Genomic DNA, 21,140 nt, shown 5'->3' with positions numbered 1-21,140 from the left:
GAGGTCTTGAGCCATAACCCTAACATGAACATTTAGAAAACTGTAAGCAACTACAGCAAGCATTGGTGGTTCAGTGGTAGAATTCTCGCCTGCCATGCGGGAGACCCGGGTCCGATTCCCGGCCAATGCATGTAAATGTTACATTATGCCAGGTACTTGGCTGTTATGGCTGCTTGTTCAAGGTGTTTCAATTGAGACGTTCAAAAAATTGGTAGTTCAACACCATCACAATAGCTTCCCTTTAAACTTTGCCTTCATCTCTACTAGACATTTGGTTTGGCAAGTTGCTTTCAACAACTGTGAAAAGCATGTTCATTGATGGTTCAGTGGTAAATGTCTTTCTTTTTACCAGGGTCTGATTCCTGGCCAATGCATGTGAATATTACATTATGCCAGATTCTTGGCTGTTATGGCTGCTTCTTCAAGGTGTTTCAATTGAGACATTCAAAAAATTGGTAGTTCAACACCATCACAATAGATTCTCTTTAAAATTTGCCTTCAACTCTACTTGACATTCGGTTTGGCAAGTTGCTTCCAACAACTGTGAAAAGCATATTCATTGATGGTTCAGTGGTAAATGTCTTTCTTTTTACCAGGGTCTGATTCCTGGCCAATGCATGTAAGTGTTACATTATGGCAGATACTTGGCTGTTATGGCTGCTTGTTCAAGGTGTTTCAATTGAGAAGTTCTAAAATTTGGTAGTTCAACACCATCACAATAGATTCTCTTTCAAATTTGCCTTCATCTCTACTAGACATTCGGTTTGGCAAGTTGCTTTCAACAACTGTGAAAAGCATGTTCATTGATGGTTCAGTGGTAAATGTCTTTCTTTTTACCAGGTCCGATTCTTGGGCAATGCAAGTTACATGTGTTGGGTTGTACCAGGGAACTTCCTGTGAAAGCTGTCTGTCCTTATTGTGCTATACATTTTTCTCTCATTATATTTGTGAGTTGAGGATGTTGTCAGAAAAAGTGTCTATGTTACTTGTAATAAGAAGTGTTTGCATTATGCAGAAAGGATGTATGTTGTCAGGGGAAATGTTATGATACATTCTTAGCTGCTTTTTAGCATTTGAGTGCAAGGTTGATTCCCTATCAATGTGGATGCCTGTATTCCTGAATGAGGTCTTGAGCCATAACCCTAACATGAACATTTAGAAAACTGTATGCCGCTATTGCAAGCATTGGTGGTTCAGTGGTAGAATTCTTGCCTCCCACGCGGGAGACCCGGGTCCGATTCCCGGCCAATGCATGTAAATGTTACATTATGCCAGAATGTTACATTATGCCAGATACTTGGCTGTTATGGCTGCTTGTTCAAGGTGTTTCAATTGAGACGTTCAAAAAATTGGTAGTTCAACACCATCACAATAGCTTCCCTTTAAACTTTGCCTTCATCTCTACTAGACATTCGTTTTGGCAAGTTGCTTTCAACAACTGTGAAAAGCGTGTTCATTGATGGTTCAGTGGTAAATGTCTTTCTTTTTACCAGGGTCAGATTCCTTGCCAATGCATTTGAATGTTACATTATGCCAGATTCTTGGCTGTTATGGCTGCTTCTTCAAGGTGTTTCAATTGAGACGTTCAAAAATTGGTAGTTCAACACCATCACAATAGATTCTCTTTAAAATTTGCCTTCAACTCTACTTGACATTCGGTTTGGCAAGTTGCTTCCAACAACTGTGAAAAGCATGTTCATTGATGGTTCAGTGGTAAATGTCTTTGTTTTTACCAGGTCCGATTCTTGGGCAATGCAAGTTACATGTGTTGGGTTGTACCAGGGAACTTCCTGTGAAAGCTGTCTGTCCTTATTGTGCTATACATTTTTCTCTCATTATATTTGTGAGTTGAGGATGTTGTCAGAAAAAGTGTCTATGTTACTTGTAATAAGAAGTGTTTGCATTATGCAGAAAGGATGTATGTTGTCAGGGGAAATGTTATGATACATTCTTAGCTGCTTTTTAGCATTTGAGTGCAAGGTTGATTCCCTATCAATGTGGATGCCTGTATTCCTGAATGAGGTCTTGAGCCATAACCCTAACATGAACATTTAGAAAACTGTATGCCGCTATTGCAAGCATTGGTGGTTCAGTGGTAGAATTCTTGCCTCCCACGCGGGAGACCCGGGTCCGATTCCCGGCCAATGCATGTAAATGTTACATTATGCCAGAATGTTACATTATGCCAGGTACTTGGCTGTTATGGCTGCTTGTTCAAGTTGTTTCAATTGAGACGTTCAAAAACATTGGTAGTTTAACACCATCACAATAGCTTCCCTTTAAACTTTGCCTTCATCTCTACTAGACATTCGGTTTGGCAAGTTGCTTTCAACAACTGTGAAAAGCATGTTCATTGATGGTTCAGTGGTAAATGTCTTTCTTTTTACCAGGGTCTGATTCCTGGCCAATGCATGTGAATATTACATTATGCCAGATTCTTGGCTGTTATGGCTGCTTCTTCAAGGTGTTTCAATTGAGACATTCAAAAATTGGTAGTTCAACACCATCACATTAGATTCTCTTTAAAATTTGCCTTCAACTCTACTTGACATTCGGTTTGGCAAGTTGCTTCCAACAACTGTGAAAAGCATATTCATTGATGGTTCAGTGGTAAATGTCTTTCTTTTTACCAGGCTCTGATTCCTGGCCAATGCATGTAAGTGTTACATTATGGCAGATACTTGGCTGTTATGGCTGCTTGTTCAAGGTGTTTCAATTGAGAAGTTCTAAAATTTGGTAGTCCAATACCATCACAATAGATTCTCTTTCAAATTTGCCTTCATCTCTACTAGACATTCGGTTTGGCAAGTTGCTTTCAACAACTGTGAAAAGCATGTTCATTGATGGTTCAGTGGTAAATGTCTTTCTTTTTACCAGGGTCTGATTCCTGGCCAATGCATGTAAATGTTACATTATGCCAGATTCTTGGCTGTTATGGCTGCTTGTTCAAGGTGTTTCAATTGAGACGTTCAAAAAATTGGTAGTTCAACACCATCACAATAGATTCTCTTTCAAATTTGCCTTCAACTCTACTAGACATTCGGTTTGGCAAGTTGCTTTCAACAACTGAGAAAAGCGTGTTCATTGATGGTTCAGTGGTAAATGTCTTTCTTTTTACCAGGTCCGATTCTTGGGCAATGCAAGTTACATGTGTTGGGTTGTACCAGGGAACTTCCGGTGAAAGCTGTCTGTCCTTATTGTGCTATACATTTTTCTCTCATTATATTTGTGAGTTGAGGATGTTGTCAGAAAAAGTGTCTATGTTACTTGTAATAAGAAGTGTTTGCATTATGCAGAAAGGATGTATGTTGTCAGGGGAAATGTTATGATACATTCTTAGCTGCTTTTTAGCATTTGAGTGCAAGGTTGATTCCCTATCAATGTGGATGCCTGTATTCCTGAATGAGGTCTTGAGCCATAACCCTAACATGAACATTTAGAAAACTGTATACCGCTATTGCAAGCATTGGTGGTTCAGTGGTAGAATTCTCGCCTCCCACGCGGGAGACCTGGGTCTGATTCCCGGCCAATGCATGTAAATGTTACATTATGCCAGGTACTTGGCTGTTATGGCTGCTTGTTCAAGTTGTTTCAATTGAGACGTTCAAAAACATTGGTAGTTCAACACCATCACAATAGCTTCCCTTTAAACTTTGCCTTCATCTCTACTAGACATTCGGTTTGGCAAGTTGCTTTCAACAACTGTGAAAAGCATGTTCATTGATGGTTCAGTGGTAAATGTCTTTCTTTTTACCAGGGTCTGATTCCTGGCCAATGCATGTGAATATTACATTATGCCAGATTCTTGGCTGTTATGGCTGCTTCTTCAAGGTGTTTCAATTGAGACATTCAAAAATTGGTAGTTCAACACCATCACAATAGATTCTCTTTAAAATTTGCCTTCAACTCTACTTGACATTCGGTTTGGCAAGTTGCTTCCAACAACTGTGAAAAGCATATTCATTGATGGTTCAGTGGTAAATGTCTTTCTTTTTACCAGGGTCTGATTCCTGGCCAATGCATGTAAGTGTTACATTATGGCAGATACTTGGCTGTTATGGCTGCTTCTTCAAGGTGTTTCAATTGAGAAGTTCTAAAAATTGGTAGTTCAACACCATCACAATAGATTCTCTTTAAAATGTGCCTTCAACTCTACTTGACATTCGGTTTGGCAAGTTGCTTCCAACAACTGTGAAAAGCATATTCATTGATGGTTCAGTGGTAAATGTCTTTCTTTTTACCAGGGTCTGATTCCTGGCCAATGCATGTAAGTGTTACATTATGGCAGATACTTGGCTGTTATGGCTGCTTGTTCAAGGTGTTTCAATTGAGAAGTTCTAAAAATTGGTAGTTCAACACCATCACAATAGATTCTCTTTAAAATGTGCCTTCAACTCTACTTGACATTCGGTTTGGCAAATTGCTTCCAACAACTGTGAAAAGCATGTTCATTGATGGTTCAGTGGTAAATGTCTTACTTTTTACCAGGTCCGATTCTTGGGCAATGTAAGTTACATGTGTTGGGTTGTACCAGGGAACTTCCGGTGAAAGCTGTCTGTCCTTATTCTGATATACATTTTTCTCTCATTATATTTGTGAGTTGAGGATGTTGTCAGAAAAAGTGTCTATGTTACTTGTAATAAGAAGTGTTTCCATTATGCACAAAGGATGTATGTTGTCAGGGGAAATGTTATGATACATTCTTAGCTGCTTTTTAGCATTTGAGTGCAAGGTTGATTCCCTATCAATGTGGATGCCTGTATTCCTGAATGAGGTCTTGAGCCATAACCCTAACATGAAAATTTAGAAAACTGTAGGCAACTACAGCAAGCATTGGTGGTTCAGTGGTAGAATTCTCGCCTGCCACGCTGGAGACCGGGTCCGATTCCCGGCCAATGCATGTAAATGTTACATTATGCCAGGTACTTGGCTGTTATGGCTGCTTGTTCAAGGTGTTTCAATTGAGACGTTCAAAAAATTGGTAGTTCAACACCATCAAAATAGCTTCCCTTTAAACTTTGCCTTCATCTCTACTAGACATTCGGTTTGGCAAGTTGCTTTCAACAACTGTGAAAAGCGTGTTCATTGATGGTTCAGTGGTAAATGTCTTTCTTTTTACCAGGGTCAGATTCCTTGCCAATGCATGTGAATGTTACATTATGCCAGATTCTTGGCTGTTATGGCTGCTTCTTCAAGGTGTTTCAATTGAGACGTTCAAAAAATTGGTAGTTCAACACCATCACAATAGATTCTCTTTAAAATTTGCCTTCAACTCTACTTGACATTCGGTTTGGCAAGTTGCTTCCAACAACTGTGAAAAGCATGTTCATTGATGGTTCAGTGGTAAATGTCTTTCTTTTTACCAGGTCCGATTCTTGGGCAATGCAAGTTACATGTGTTGGGTTGTACCAGGGAACTTCCTGTGAAAGCTGTCTGTCCTTATTGTGCTATACATTTTTCTCTCATTATATTTGTGAGTTGAGGATGTTGTCAGAAAAAGTGTCTATGTTACTTGTAATAAGAAGTGTTTGCATTATGCACAAAGGATGTATGTTGTCAGGGAAATGTTATGATACATTCTTAGCTGCTTTTTAGCATTTGAGTGCAAGGTTGATTCCCTATCAATGTGGATGCCTGTATTCCTGAATGAGGTCTTGAGCCATAACCCTAACATGAACATTTAGAAAACTGTATGCAGCTATTGCAAGCATTGGTGGTTCAGTGGTAGAATTCTCGCCTCCCACGCGGGAGACCGGGTCCGATTCCGGCCAATGCATGTAAATGTTACATTATGCCAGAATGTTACATTATGCCAGGTACTTGGCTGTTATGGCTGCTTGTTCAAGGTGTTTCAATTGAGACGTTCAAAAACATTGGTAGTTCAACATCATCACAATAGCTTCCCTTTAAACTTTGCCTTCATCTCTACTAGACATTCGGTTTGCCAAGTTGCTTTCAACAACTGTGAAAAGCATGTTCATTGATGGTTCAGTGGTAAATGTCTTTCTTTTTACCAGGGTCTGATTCCTGGCCAATGCATGTGAATGTTACATTATGCCAGATTCTTGGCTGTTATGGCTGCTTCTTCAAGGTGTTTCAATTGAGACGTTCAAAAATTGGTAGTTCAACACCATCACAATAGCTTCCCTTTAAACTTTGCCTTCATCTCTACTAGACATTCGGTTTGGCAAGTTGCTTCCAACAACTCTGAAAAGCATGTTCATTGATGGTTCAGTGGTAAATGTCTTTCTTTTTACCAGGTCCGATTCTTGGGCAATGCAAGTTACATGTGTTGGGTTGTACCAGGGAACTTCCTGTGAAAGCTGTCTGTCCTTATTGTGCTGTACATTTTTCTCTCATTATATTTGTGAGTTGAGGATGTTGTCAGAAAAAGTGTCTATGTTACTTGTAATAAGAAGTGTTTGCATTATGCAGAAAGGATGTATGTTGTCAGGGAAATGTTATGATACATTCTTAGCTGCTTTTTAGCATTTGAGTGCAAGGTTGATTCCCTATGAATGTGGATGCCTGTATTCCTGAATGAGGTCTTGAGCCATAACCCTAACATGAACATTTAGAAAACTGTATGCAGGTATCGCAAGCATTGGTGGTTCAGTGGTAGAATTCTCGCCTCCCACTCGGAGACCGGGTCCGATTCCGGCCAATGCATATAAATGGTACTTTATGCCGGAATGTTACATTATGCCAGGTACTTGGCTGTTATGGCTGCTTGTTCAAGGTGTTTCAATTGAGACGTTCAAAAAATTGGTAGTTCAACACCATCACAATAGCTTCCCTTCAAACTTTGCCTTCAGCTCTACTAGACATTCGGTTTGGCAAGTTGCTTTCAACAACTGTGAAAAGCATGTTCATTGATGGTTCAGTGGTAAATGTCTTTCTTTTTACCAGGTCCGATTCTTGGGCAATGCAAGTTACATTTGTTGGGTTGTACCAGGGAACTTCCTGTGAAAGCTGTCTGTCCTTATTCTGATATACATTTTTCTCTCATTATATTTGTGAGTTGAGGATGTTGTCAGAAAAAGTGTCTATGTTACTTGTAATAAGAAGTGTTTGCATTATGCACAAAGGATGTATGTTGTCAGGGAAATGTTATGATACATTCTTAGCTGCTTTTTGGCATTTGAGTGCAAGGTTGATTCCCTATCAATGTGGATGCCTGTATTCCTGAATGAGGTCTTGAGCCATAACCCTAACATGAACATTTAGAAAACTGTAAGCAACTACAGCAAGCATTGGTGGTTCAGTGGTAGAATTCTCGCCTGCCACGCGGGAGACCGGGTCCGATTCCGGCCAATGCATGTAAATGTTACATTATGCCAGGTACTTGGCTGTTATGGCTGCTTGTTCAAGGTGTTTCAATTGAGACGTTCAAAAATTGGTAGTTCAACACCATCAAAATAGCTTCCCTTTAAACTTTGCCTTCATCTCTACTAGACATTCGGTTTGGCAAGTTGCTTTCAACAACTGTGAAAAGCGTGTTCATTGATGGTTCAGTGGTAAATGTCTTTCTTTTTACCAGGGTCTGATTCCTGGCCAATGCATGTGAATGTTACATTATGCCAGATTCTTGGCTGTTATGGCTGCTTCTTCAAGGTGTTTCAATTGAGACGTTCAAAAAATTGGTAGTTCAACACCATCACAATAGCTTCCCTTTAAACTTTGCCTTCATCTCTACTAGACATTCGGTTTGGCAAGTTGCTTTCAACAACTGTGAAAAGCATGTTCATTGATGGTTCAGTGGTAAATGTCTTTCTTTTTACCAGGGTCTGATTCCTGGCCAATGCATGTGAATGTTACATTATGCCAGATTCTTGGCTGTTATGGCTGCTTCTTCAAGGTGTTTCAATTGAGACGTTCAAAAAATTGGTAGTTCAACACCATCACAATAGCTTCCCTTCAAACTTTGCCTTCAGCTCTACTAGACATTCGGTTTGGCAAGTTGCTTTCAACAACTGTGAAAAGCATGTTCATTGATGGTTCAGTGGTAAATGTCTTTCTTTTTACCAGGTCCGATTCTTGGGCAATGCAAGTTACATTTGTTGGGTTGTACCAGGGAACTTCCTGTGAAAGCTGTCTGTCCTTATTCTGATATACATTTTTCTCTCATTATATTTGTGAGTTGAGGATGTTGTCAGAAAAAGTGTCTATGCTACTTGTAATAAGAAGTGTTTGCATTATGCACAAAGGATGTATGTTGTCAGGGGAAATGTTATGATACATTCTTAGCTGCTTTTTGGCATTTGAGTGCAAGGTTGATTCCCTATCAATGTGGATGCCTGTATTCCTGAATGAGGTCTTGAGCCATAACCCTAACATGAACATTTAGAAAACTGTAAGCAGCTATATCAAGCATTGGTGTTTCATTGGTAGAATTCTCGCCTACCACGTGGGAGACCCGGGTCCGATTCCTGGCCAATGCATGTAAATGTTACATTATGGCAGATACTTGGCTGTTATGGCTGCTTGTTCAAGGTGTTTCAATTGAGAAGTTCTAAAAATTGGTAGTTCAACACCATCACAATAGATTCTCTTTAAAATGTGCCTTCAACTCTACTTGACATTCGGTTTGGCAAATTGCTTCCAACAACTGTGAAAAGCATGTTCATTGATGGTTCAGTGGTAAATGTCTTACTTTTTACCAGGTCCGATTCTTGGGCAATGCAAGTTACATGTGTTGGGTTGTACCAGGGAACTTCCGGTGAAAGCTGTCTGTCCTTATTCTGATATACATTTTTCTCTCATTATATTTGTGAGTTGAGGATGTTGTCAGAAAAAGTGTCTATGTTACTTGTAATAAGAAATGTTTCCATTATGCAGAAAGGATGTATGTTGTCAGGGGAAATGTTATGATACATTCTTAGCTGCTTTTTAGCATTTGAGTGCAAGGCTGATTCCCTATCAATGTGGATGCCTGCATTCGTGAATGAGGTCTTGAGCCATAACCCTAACATGAACATTTAGAAAACTGTATGCAGCTGTAGCAAGCATTGGTGGTTCAGTGGTAGAATTCTCGCCTCCCACGCGGGAGATCCGGGTCCGATTCCCGGCCAATGCATATAAATAGTACATTATGCCGGAATGTTACATTATGCCAGGTACTTGGCTGTTATGGCTGCTTGTTCAAGGTGTTTAAATTGAGACGTTCAAAAAATTGGTAGTTCAACACCATCACAATAGCTTCCCTTTAAACTTTGCCTTCATCTCTACTTGACATTCGGTTTGGCAAGTTGCTTTCAACAACTGTGAAAAGCATGTTCATTGATGGTTCAGTGGTAAATGTCTTTGTTTTTACCAGGTCCGATTCTTGGGCAATGCAAGTTACATGTGTTGGGTTGTACCAGGGAACTTCCTGTGAAAGCTGTCTGTCCTTATTGTGCTATACATTTTTCTCTCATTATATTTGTGAGTTGAGGATGTTGTCAGAAAAAGTGTCTATGTTACTTGTAATAAGAAGTGTTTGCATTATGCACAAAGGATGTATGTTGTCAGGGGAAATGTTATGATACATTCTTAGCTGCTTTTTAGCATTTGAGTGCAAGGTTGATTCCCTATCAATGTGGATGCCTGCATTCCTGAATGAGGTCTTGAGCCATAACCCTAACATGAACATTTAGAAAACTGTATGCAGCTATAGCAAGCATTGGTGGTTCAGTGGTAGAACTCTCGCCTGCCATGTGGGAGACCCGGGTCCGTTTCCAGGCCAATGCATGTATTTGTCACATTATGCCAGATACTTGGCTGTTATGGCTGCTTGTTCAAGGTGTTTAAATTGAGACGTTCAAAAAATTGGTAGTTCATCACAATAGCTTCTTTTTAAACTTTGCCTTCATCTCTACTAGACATTCGGTTTGGCAAGTTGCTTCTGTATTTTAAAAGACAACATTACAGCAGTCGTTAAATGGTCCTGTAATGAAAAGACGTATAACAGGAAAAAATGGTATCAAAAATACAATTAACAAAGTCAATATTAACCAGTTATGTTACATGGAGTAACATTCAGAAAAGTCATTGTGGCATAGGGTAGAAGTGGCTGTCTAGGTGGCTCATTGACATCCTGCAGTAGAGTCAAGTCAAGTCAAGTTTATTCATAAAGCACACTTAAAAACAACAAATGTTGTAACCAAAATGCTTTACAATTTTTTACAAACATTAATCACAGAATTTAATAGAACTTATAAAATGTTAAAAAGAACAAATTATTAAAACATTATAAAACCTACACAGAAAACTATTAAAATTCTCAACCAACATTATAGGCTAAAGAGAAGAAATGTGTCTTCAATTTAAATTTAAATATCGGCAGTGAGGAGCAAGACCTAACAGCAAATGGAAGCGTATTAGCATGGAGCATAGAGCATGGAGTAGCATCGGTGTATAGAAGCTCGGACCTCTGTCGTCTAGGTCAAGGTGGCAGCAGTGCGAGGGCAACCTGATAGCAAACTAAGCCCTGACATAAAGAGGGTGATAAAAGGCAGTATAAAACATGAAGAGGCTTATAAACTTAAAAGTGTGGGAGGGAGATAGGGAGGGAGTCCCCACTGGTTCAAATCTAACTAGTACAAAGTCAAAATGTGTAATATGTACAGAGGTATAGACAACATCTTAAAAATGTATTTACATATAGAAAACCCAGGTAGAGATTAATTAATCTTTTATACACACACACACATATATATATATATATATATATATATATATATATATATATATATATATATATATTAGTAAAACTTATTCCAAATAAAACCTCAGTCAAGTAAAAAAAAACATCAAAGTACTATCAAATATATACTTGAATATACGTATATATTCAAAGAACTAAATATTATAAATAGACAACAGAACATTTGACTGCCAACTGACAGTATGAGTGTGAGAGTAATTGAAAACATTAGTTTTGTCTTAAGTTTGTGAGTGAGTGAGTGACTGAATGAGTCAGTGAGTCTCAGTTCTACACCCGTTTCTCCACCATCCATCTCTGCTTTTCAGTCTTATAAAATGCAGACTTCTGGAATTTAGTCCAAGTCATCTCTCCCATCATGCCCTGGGACTGGTATGTGTACAAAACCTTGGTTGGACAGTAAATGTACTTTCCTGGGACTCCAGGGAAATAGGCATGGATGTGAGGGTTGTTGGGGCCTTGTTTGAGAGGCAGATGACAGGACCTGCACAGGCGACCAGGAGGATGAAGCTCTACAGATTTTCACTTTTTCCTCTCTTCTGTTACCCTCTTTTGTTCTGCCCCTCTCTGTTTTGAAGCGTCGAGCTCCCGCTGGAAGAAGGCAGTTGATGCAAAATCCTCAAAGCACATTCTGGGATTGGTGAGTCCTTCAGCTGCGTAGGTCATGAAGACTTTTTTGGAGCAGTAAAAGTACTTCACCTCTGCTGACTGATAAAAAAAAATGGACAGAGGAGCCGTCGCCAAGGTAACGAGATTTTGGCTGCCCACAACTGAGACAAGTCCTGGTTTTCTTTGGCTGTTGTTGTTGTTCTTGCAACTGCTGAGCTGTTAGCTGACTCTCCACAATCTCCTTCACCATCATCACAAGTGTAGCCTGAGTCAGAGGAGCATCCTGGGAAGTACTCACCACTGGTGGATTTACAGGAGTAGGTTTCAAGGCTGTGACTGGTACACTGTCTGTCTCACTGCCTTCTGTCAGACGTTGCCAACAACGTCTCCAACAGCTTCTCTGGGCTGGTGTTCAAGGAGGAGCTGGTGTTCATTAGCTTGGCAAGGTGTTTCACATAACGAGAGATATGCTGCCTTGTGGTTGGATGAAGGAGACTATTGGGGTCTTTGCAAGATCTGTGCAGAAGGGCAGCATAGTCAGCATCCACCTGCTTCAGCATGTCTTTCTTCCCATGGTGCTTTGCTAGAAGTCCATCAATGGCATCTCTCATGGGTTGCGTCCACCGGCCATGGTCCAGTACGAAGATATGTCCACCAGTCTTAACGGGTCCTGTGCGTGCAGCACGGTGAGAGGCTGTCAGGGGCAGTGGGGAAGTGCTCAGCAGATCTGTAGAAGAGATATAAAACAATGTTAATAGTAAGTCACGTAGGTATGCGAGTATGTTAGTATGTGTCTATATGAATAGTACCTCCACGTGTGTGTGTGTGTGTGTGCATGCGTTCGTCCATGTATGCTTGTGCATGTGAGGGTAAAATAAATTGTTATGGAATATGAATGGGTCCAGCCGACAACAATACATGTGCCAACATGATTTACCTGTTTGTCTCTCAGATGATGTGTATTCTGTTTTTGGAGTGGCAAACCACTGTGAGGGCTCCACCAGCTCCTCTGATGGTGGGAAGGCACAGGTCTCACCACTGAGAGACACCAGGACACGTGCTACGTCCATCTCCTAAAAAGTAGGCCCAATAAGGTTAAATATCAATGGCACAAATCTGAAAGTGCATGTGAATTCAAACGTAAATTAGTAAATTCAGTGCGTCTTACCTGAGAGACGTTCCCTTCAGAAGGAGTCCAAACCTCTCACCCGTGTCTCTGGCTGACACGTGAAGTGCTGGATATTTGGCCTGCCCAGTCACCTTCGTGGATGCCATGTTGAGCTCTGCAATTAAAACATGGTCAAACACTCCCGGTAGGACCACGTCAGGCAGCTTCAGGTCCACCAGCCTCTGAAAGTTCCAGTGAACCACTCCGGTCATCCCCTGGGCCTGGAACAGCTAGAGACGTTGTTGCCCGTCACCCACCGAGCCTGGTGAAAGTGGAAGCCCTCCTGCTGAGAGGTTCCTCTGACGGGGATCCAGATAGGAACAGCAGCTCTTTCCCTTTTTATGTGGTTCAGCTGCAGACAACCTCCTCCTGTTGAGGTGCAGATTTGTCTTGCAGGGAGGGGTTGTTTTTTATCATCATTGCCTCAGCGGAGGGGTCCTGTCTTAAATGCCCCGATGGGCCTCTTCTAAACTGAACTGTCCTCCTTCCGGGAAAGAACTCCATCTTCTTCATCCTGTAGATTTAAAGCACATTAAAAAAAAAATTTTTTAATAAAGACTAATTTAGTTAAAGTGTTGATAGATAAAACAAATATTAATGAAAGAAACATGTAATATGTCATTATTAATAACACATACTACATAGTAATACTATTATTAATACTGATAAGAGATGTAATGTTAGTTCACATGTAGATCTTATTGTCTTAAAATTATGTTTTAGCTAGAATGTTATAATATATTTGTATTACCTATATTGAAAGGTGCAGTATAGCTAAATTAATTAGTAAACATTCAAAGTTGAAAAGTGATACCTGTAACAGAATAGTGATATAATTGCGGTTATTGCAGACAAACAAAACAGTAACGTTATCAATATGCGCTAATGTCCTTAGCGATGTTTAACAGTAACTTAGCTTCCATTCACAATTATGGAAATGAAAAAGGTAAGCTAATAACTCACTGGTAAATATATAACGTTATTGTACTTCTCATCATCATTCAGGTTTCATTGTATTTAGGCCCAAATATAGCATAATCTAAATACTCGTATGACAGACTATGTTGTGTAAACGAAGTTTGTAATTTTTTCGCTGTTCACGTATGTTAGTTTAAGTGTATTCACGTCAACAAAAATAACTTCAATCAAATCTTGAATACCTAAACTTCCGTTTAAATTGTCATAAAATATAGACATTGAGAGTGTTAAAAACAACGAAAACTATAGAATAAAATACTAAACCAAACATTATTTACCTTGATTCTAGCGGTTGAGATGCGATTGAGACGTTGGAGATATATCCAGCTGCAGACCCGCAGCACCACCAGTTTCAGAACCCCAGTTTCAGAACCCCAGCGCCAGAACCTGAAGTGAGGGGCGGAGTTATTGACAATGAGACAAGCATGGCGGAGAGCATGGTGAGTTGTGTAACGTTGTCTAACGTTTTTGACATCATGTGGTGAAAAATTATCGCATATATTAAGTTCAGCGTTTATCTGCTGAATATTTAATTTGTGCATAACTTTATCATCTTATTGAAGCTTGAATATGTTTTCATACTTTACTGTATTAAAAAAAAAATTCTACGGATGGTTCGATACATTTTTGCGTGTTGTAAATGGGCCTTGCGGTGACGTTTTGAAGACATCTTGTGAAGGTGTTAAAGTGTTTGTTCCACGTTCCTCTGTTATATGCATTGTTGTGAGTTAATGTTACCGTTACCTGCTCAGGGGTCCAATGGAAGAGCCTCTTTTCATTCGAATGAATGAAGACAACAAGGAAAAGGCCCGCAACAATCTCCTGGAACAGTCAGAAGCTTCCAGAGAGCCCTTTCTATTTCATATTGTCTTCAGGGATGACATGGAGTTATTTTTGCAAGAATGTAAGGACAAAATGGGCCTGAGAGTGAATTCCTCATTTGATACATTTTAAGTTTAATTTATACAGGATTGTCATGATAAAATGGGCCTAGGGGTGAATTGGTCATTTGTTGTATATATTTTTATTGTTTCTTTTAAAATGATGCTGAATTTTCTCTCTTTTTTAGTTTTTTGACATGTTTTATTTTACATAAAGAAAAATGCATGCTGCACATGTTCTTGTGAAATAAAGTATATTTTATATAAAATGCCCATAAGTTTCAAGCATTATTTTTCACCATCATGATCAGGAAGTAACTCTCATAATACAATGAAACGGATAACTATATACAATTATATTACACAAGCTCAATGTTTTAAAATGCTTATTGTACTGTACCTTAATGTATCATTATAACATACGTATGAAGTATGATGTTTCGTTTGTAATAAAAGCAAACTACGCTCCAAAACGTTAGGTGGCGCTACTCGGTTTAGAACATAAGCTCCGCCCCTCACTTCAGGTTCTGGCGCTGGGGTTCTGAAACTGGTGGTGCTGCGGGTCTGCAGGAGGTAGTTCAACACCATCACAATAGCTTCCCTTTAAACTTTGCCTTCATCTCTACTTGACATTCGGTTTGGCAAGTTGCTTCCAACAATTGTGAAAAGCATGTTCGTTGATGGTTCAGTGGTAAATGTCTTTCTTTTTACCAGGTCCGATTCTTGGGCAATGCAAGTTACATGTGTTGGGTTGTACCAGGGAACTTCCTGTGAAAGCTGTCTGTCCTTATTGTGCTATACATTTTTCTCTCATTATATTTGTGAGTTGAGGATGTTGTCAGAAAAAGTGTCTATGTTACTTGTAATAAGAAGTGTTTGCATTATGCACAAAGGATGTATGTTGTCAGGGGAAATGTTATGATACATTCTTAGCTGCTTTTTAGCATTTGAGTGCAAGGTTGATTCCCTATCAATATGGATGCCTGTATTCCTGAATGAGGTCTTGAGCCATAACCCTAACATGAACATTTAGAAAACTGTATGCAGCTATAGCAAGCATTGGTGGTTCAGTGGTAGAATTCTCGCCTGCCACGCGGGAGAAGGGGTCCGATTCCCGGCCAATGCATGTGTGGCAAAGCGTGTGAGGGCAGCTCTATTATATATGGAGTCGGGCGGAGCAAAAATTATACCCACGCTCAGCTCCGGTTGATATTATTTTCGACTACGCCACCTGAGGAATTTCACCCCAAGAATTTAACAACCTCTAACTGAAAGGCACACGCAGATCCTAATCATAGATGGAATCAGAGACAATGGTAATCCTGCAAAAAGTTTATTAATTGTTAAAAGACACAATAGTTATAAAAGGTGTTGACCAGCAATCACTCTCATCTATTTGTTAAATTCTATCGTTGGCAGCAGAGGAACCCGGGCTTACCAACAGGGGCAGTCTCAAGATATCACCCTTATGAAAATCACTCTGTGCACACACACTGGCACACACTCAGCAACTCATGTCAGAGAAGACCACCAAAAAGTCACTCGTCTGCCCCCCGGGTGCCCAGATACTGCCAACAAACGAAAGAAAAAGACATTAAACAAAGAGCATGGATATGCAAAGAAAACAGAATACAACTATATAATTAATTAATTATATGAATTAATTAATACAATCCCAAGAAGGAACCAACCATTTGGTCCCAACTCAGTCGTCACAAATCAAAACCCAAGAAAAATAACAAAAAACACTGTATAAACTCAAATTAAATAAAGAGTCACTAAGCAAATGGTCAAATAGATTTGGCAGTGTAACTCAACCAAATTTGAGTTACAAATGTATACTGGTTTGATGAAAGCAAAACATGAATTCTCTAATCACAATTAAATTAAAAACAAAAATACAAATTCGAAACTTGCTTGACCATTGAAATCAATTAAAGAAATAAACAAGAAAGAAACAAAAGAAACACCAAGCACTAAATCACTGAGCCTAGCACAGAACATTCACTTTAAAACAACATGAGAGCTCATGGGCAGGGTATCAGTCCCGTGCTAGACGCGGGATAATCAGTGGAAACAGAACAGCAGTCTATGATGAAGCACAAAGCAAACAGCACTTTATGATGAAGCGCAGGGCGTTGGAGCAATCAGCACATTATGATGAGGCACAGAGCACATATTCATTCGAAACGCCGCTATTGCCCTTAGCGCGTGCCTAAAACAAAACAGATGATGTTATACTGCAATTCATTCACCCTTCAAATCAAATCAAATCACTTTATTTTCACACTACCATGTACACAAGTGCAACTGTAGGTGAAATTCTTGTGTGCAGTTCCGAGCAACATAGCAGTCATGACAGTGACGAGACATATACCAATTACAATAAACAACATACTTACACAACACAATTTATAAATCAAATGTACACATACTTACACAACACAATAATTATGTACAATACACACAATATAGAATACAATATAGAATACACAATATGCAATACAATAAGGCTTCACGCTCGAGCAATATACTCACAGCAAAGCATGCTGACCCAGGATCACTATCCCAAACTAGGCGGTGGATGGAGCCAAATGTCTCCGACAAAGCTCATTGGCAGGAAATGCAGATAGATCTTACGCTACATGAAGCATACTGATTAGTCAGATACCCACTCAAAGCACCCCAAAAGCACCGTCGCACACAACCCTTCCTCTACCCGTCTAAATTGTCCACATTCAACTTCCCAGGAAGTACACACTCAGTAGACAGCACAGCCAGCGGATTAGCAGCTTCGGCGTTCTTTACGAGCAACACATTCAACACTGCACTCCAGCAAAGAAAGCAGCAGGGCGCGCAGATGACGTCACGGCCCCGGAAAATGACGCACATCAATGAACTGGTAGCCCGTGCTCTTATACGCAACAGATACCAGGCCATTGGCCAAACCTCAGACAAGTGGGAGGGGTGATAACCCATCCTGCCACACATGTAAATGTTACATTATGCCAGGTACTTGGCTGTTATGGCTGCTTGTTCAAGGTGTTTAAATTGAAACGTTCTACAAATTGGTAGTTCAACGACCAGGCTTACACCAAAGAGAGACATTACATATCTGTTTTGTATTCATCAAATAAATGTCATCTTAAATTTCACTCAAGTCTGCGTGTCTTACTGATAAAATTGTCTTGAAGAAACAACATGAAAACGGCCCAATCCCTCCAGGTTTTACTGAGGTTTGCCAGTTCGAGGAGGTTGTTATAGGTAGCACTAGAGTTAATCTCTCAAGTATGGGTTTTGGAGGCTGCATTGAATTAGTAATGAATATTCTTCAGTGTCTGGAGAAGGTTTATGTCATATACAGAGAATATGAACAAATGGAACCTTTCTTTCATTATCCCATAAATTCAGATGGGGGTCTATTTAGTAGAGAAGTTCTCGGCTCGCCTTAAATGCATAGAGCTGAATGGAAATGTAATGAAGTATGTGAGGTTACTATATCAAGGGCGATTTGTTGCAGTGCCTTTACTGAACATAAAGTGATGTAATTGAGAATAACATACAGCACTGCATAATCAAGATCATTCATTTGTTTCAGTTATTTAATTAATCCATTATTTAAGTAATTTAGACATGTACAGAGTGGTGGAGTTTTTAAAAATCTATGAAGTGGAGTTGGTGCAGAGTGTTTGAATACAGAATGGAGTGTGCTTATGGCCGCATCTAAAGGGTATCTCCCTACACTCAGCGATCAAGCAGCAGGTGACACCAGGCCAGGTGACACCCGGCTGGTGCTGGAGGTGATTTGGGGAGTTCAATGGACGTGGTCTTGCTGGGTAAATCCCTGCACAACTCCCATTCCCCAGCACGCTCGTTTGCCCCAAGTTCCGAGATGAAACCAGCTTGCCTCATGGCCAGCATAACGTCTCATAACGTCTCTTTGCATTGGAGAGCGCTCTGGCGATGTCGGACGGCAAGGACTCTACTGGTCCGCCACCTTTGGGTCTGCCTGTCCAGTCTGAGTCTGATGCAGAGCTGACCACCATGCTTACCCGGGCCACCGCGAGTGTCGGGTTGGACTGGAACCCTCCATCCTCCCGTGAGCCCTTGCGGCTAGATTAATGGTTCCTGTGTTCGGAGAATGGTTCCTGTGTTCACAGCCATGCCCCCCCTCCCCTGGTCCCTTTCTTCCTGGAAGTGCATGACGAACTGACAAAGTCATGGAGGGCACCTTTTTACTGCCTGAAACTGGCTTCCAGGTTCATCCGTTCTCACTACCATCGAAGGCGGGGTAGCCTACAGGTACATGGAGGTCCCACAGGTGGGATCATCCAGCGCTCCCCTCAAGGGCCTGTAGGACTACATTGTCTCTGGTTGCCAAAGTCTACAGTGCTGCTGGACAGGCCGCCTCCGCCCTGCATGCCATGGCCCTCCTGTAAGTACATCAGGCCAAGGCACTGAAAGAGCTGCATGTCATCACTTAGTTTTAACCTGGACCTGGGTACAGTTACATTTCTCTGTTCACAGGACCTAAAAGACCTTGAGGATTTGTTTATATGCAGGAGGCTCGAGAGGTAGGGTGGGGCTAACCCATTCAGCTAAAAACAAACAGTAACAGCTTAAAATCTTTTGATCGAAGATGGCGGCATGGTAGCGTGCAGCGGCCACTCCGGATCCAAAATGGTGCTATTTTTGTCACTTAGCCCGACTTTTACGGCACATGGACATTGGAGAAACTGGTGTTTGTGTCTATTGCCAGGCACTGCTAAAATATAAGATTCATGCAACAAGCTACATGATGCATGAAATTAAGCTGCATGATGATCTGCAGGAGAAGCTACGCGACGTTGTAAGCGGTGTGCGAGGAATCGAAAGTGCAGCAAGAGGGCGGGGGTCCATTCTTGGATAAAAACAAACCCTAGCCGGCTCTCCCGTCTATCCTGCTCTCAAAGGTTTGCTCCCTGGACAATAAACTGGACTACATCCGACTCCAGCAGACTACACAGCGTGAGCTTAGAGACTGCTGCGTCTTTGTTTTCACAGAGACGTGGCTCAGCGACAGAGTTCTGGATGCCGCCATTCAGCTAGACAGGCTCACCTCGTTTTGTGCCGACAGAAATGCAGCTCTGTGTGGTAAGACTCGCGGTGGTGGCTTGTGTGTTTACATCAACACAGAATGGTGCAATAACTCTATGCTAGTCTCTAGTTACTGCTCATTGCTGGTGGAGCTTGTGACTGTTAGATGCAGACCTTTTCATTTACCACAGGAATTCACCACTGTTATTATAACCGGAGTTTACATTCCCCCCAGCGCTAATGCTAAGGAAGCGCTCAGTGAACTGTATGGGGCTATTAGTGAACTGCAGAACGCTCACCCTGACGGACTATTTATTGTCGCCGGAGATTTCAATCATGCAAATCTCATGACAGTGCTCCCTAAATTCCATCAGTATGTGGACTTTGCAATGAGAGGGGCGAACACGCTTGATCTTGTTTACACAAACATCCCAGGCGCATACTGGGCGGATCCCCGCCATACCTCGGCTACCCAGTCCACTGCTGTTCACTCTGCTGACTCACGACTGTGCAGCAATGCACAGCTCGAACCACATCATTAAGTTTGCCGATGACACGACCGTGGTGGGTCTCATCAGCAAGAATGACAAGTCAGCATACAGAGAGGAGGTGCAGCGGCTAACAGACTGATGTAGAGCTAACAACCTGTCTCTGAATGTCGACAAAACAAAAGAGATGGTTGTTGACTTTAGGAGAGCACAGAGTGAACGCTCTCCACTGAACATCGACGGCTCCTCTGTGGAGATCATCAAAAGCACCAAATTCCTTGGTGTTCACCTGGCGGAGAACCTCACCTGGTCCCTCAACACCAGCTCTATTGCCAAGAAAGCCCAGCAGTGTCTCTACTTTCTTCGAAGTCTGTGAAAAGCACATCTCCCACCCCCCATCCTCACTACATTCTATAGAGGGACTATTGAGAGCATCCTGCGCAGCTGCATCACTGCCTGGTTTGGGACTTGCACCGTTTCGGACCGCAAAGCCCTGCAGAGGATAGTGAGGACAGCTGAGAAGATCATATTATTCCATCCATTCCCTCCATTTACAAAAAACACTCTCCTGCCATCTGGCAAGTGGTACCGAAGCATTCGGGCCCTCACGGCCAGACTGTGTAATAGCTTCTTCCCCCAAGCCATCAGACTCCTCAATACACAGAGACTGGTCTGACACACACACACACACACACACACACACACACACACACACACACACACACACACACACACACACACACACACATGTTGTGTTTCCATGTTTTATGGGGACTTTCCATAGACATAATGGTTTTTATACTGTACAAACTTTATATTCTATCCCCTAAACCTAACCCTACCCCTAAACCTAACCCTCACAGAAAACGTTCTGCATTTTTACATTTTCAAAAAACATAATTTAGTATGATTTATAAGCTGTTTTCCTCATGGGGACCGACAAAATGTCCCCACAAGGTCAAAAATTTCGGGTTTTACTATCCTTATGGGGACATTTGGTCCCCACAAAGTGATAAATACACGCTCACACACACACACACACACACACACACACACACACACACACACACACACACACACACACACACACACACATACTGAGTTGCACTTTAATTATTGTCACTTTATACCTGGCTGCTACCTCAATAACTGCTATGTCCATAGAACACTATCTCATAGTATGTTATGTTTACATTTGTCATTTTTAGAAACTGTCATCTTTTTGCACTACTGTGTAC

The 21,140-nt window shown here is 41.1% G+C and overlaps 6 non-coding genes across 6 annotated transcripts; all 6 read left to right on the top strand.

Moving 5' to 3' along the window:
• The first annotated feature begins 59 nt into the window (after positions 1–59).
• trnag-gcc (transfer RNA glycine (anticodon GCC)) lies at positions 60–130 on the top strand. The gene has a single exon. It is a non-coding gene; the product is annotated as a tRNA-Gly (tRNA).
• Positions 131–1,182: 1,052 nt separating this feature from the next.
• On the top strand, positions 1,183–1,253 carry trnag-ccc (transfer RNA glycine (anticodon CCC)). Its single transcript has one exon. It is a non-coding gene; the product is annotated as a tRNA-Gly (tRNA).
• Positions 1,254–2,078: 825 nt separating this feature from the next.
• On the top strand, positions 2,079–2,149 carry trnag-ccc (transfer RNA glycine (anticodon CCC)). The gene has a single exon. It is a non-coding gene; the product is annotated as a tRNA-Gly (tRNA).
• Positions 2,150–3,463: 1,314 nt separating this feature from the next.
• Positions 3,464–3,534, top strand: trnag-ccc (transfer RNA glycine (anticodon CCC)). Its single transcript has one exon. It is a non-coding gene; the product is annotated as a tRNA-Gly (tRNA).
• A 1,296-nt stretch (positions 3,535–4,830) lies between these two features.
• trnag-gcc (transfer RNA glycine (anticodon GCC)) lies at positions 4,831–4,900 on the top strand. Its single transcript has one exon. It is a non-coding gene; the product is annotated as a tRNA-Gly (tRNA).
• A 4,105-nt stretch (positions 4,901–9,005) lies between these two features.
• On the top strand, positions 9,006–9,076 carry trnag-ccc (transfer RNA glycine (anticodon CCC)). Its single transcript has one exon. It is a non-coding gene; the product is annotated as a tRNA-Gly (tRNA).
• The last annotated feature ends 12,064 nt before the right edge of the window (positions 9,077–21,140 follow it).

The sequence above is a fragment of the Xyrauchen texanus genome, chromosome 34 (genome assembly GCF_025860055.1).
Source record: "Xyrauchen texanus isolate HMW12.3.18 chromosome 34, RBS_HiC_50CHRs, whole genome shotgun sequence".
Taxonomy (NCBI): Eukaryota; Metazoa; Chordata; class Actinopteri; order Cypriniformes; family Catostomidae; genus Xyrauchen; species Xyrauchen texanus.
The sequence above is the reverse complement of the archived record's forward strand: the minus strand, read 5'-3'. Positions and strand labels throughout refer to the sequence as shown.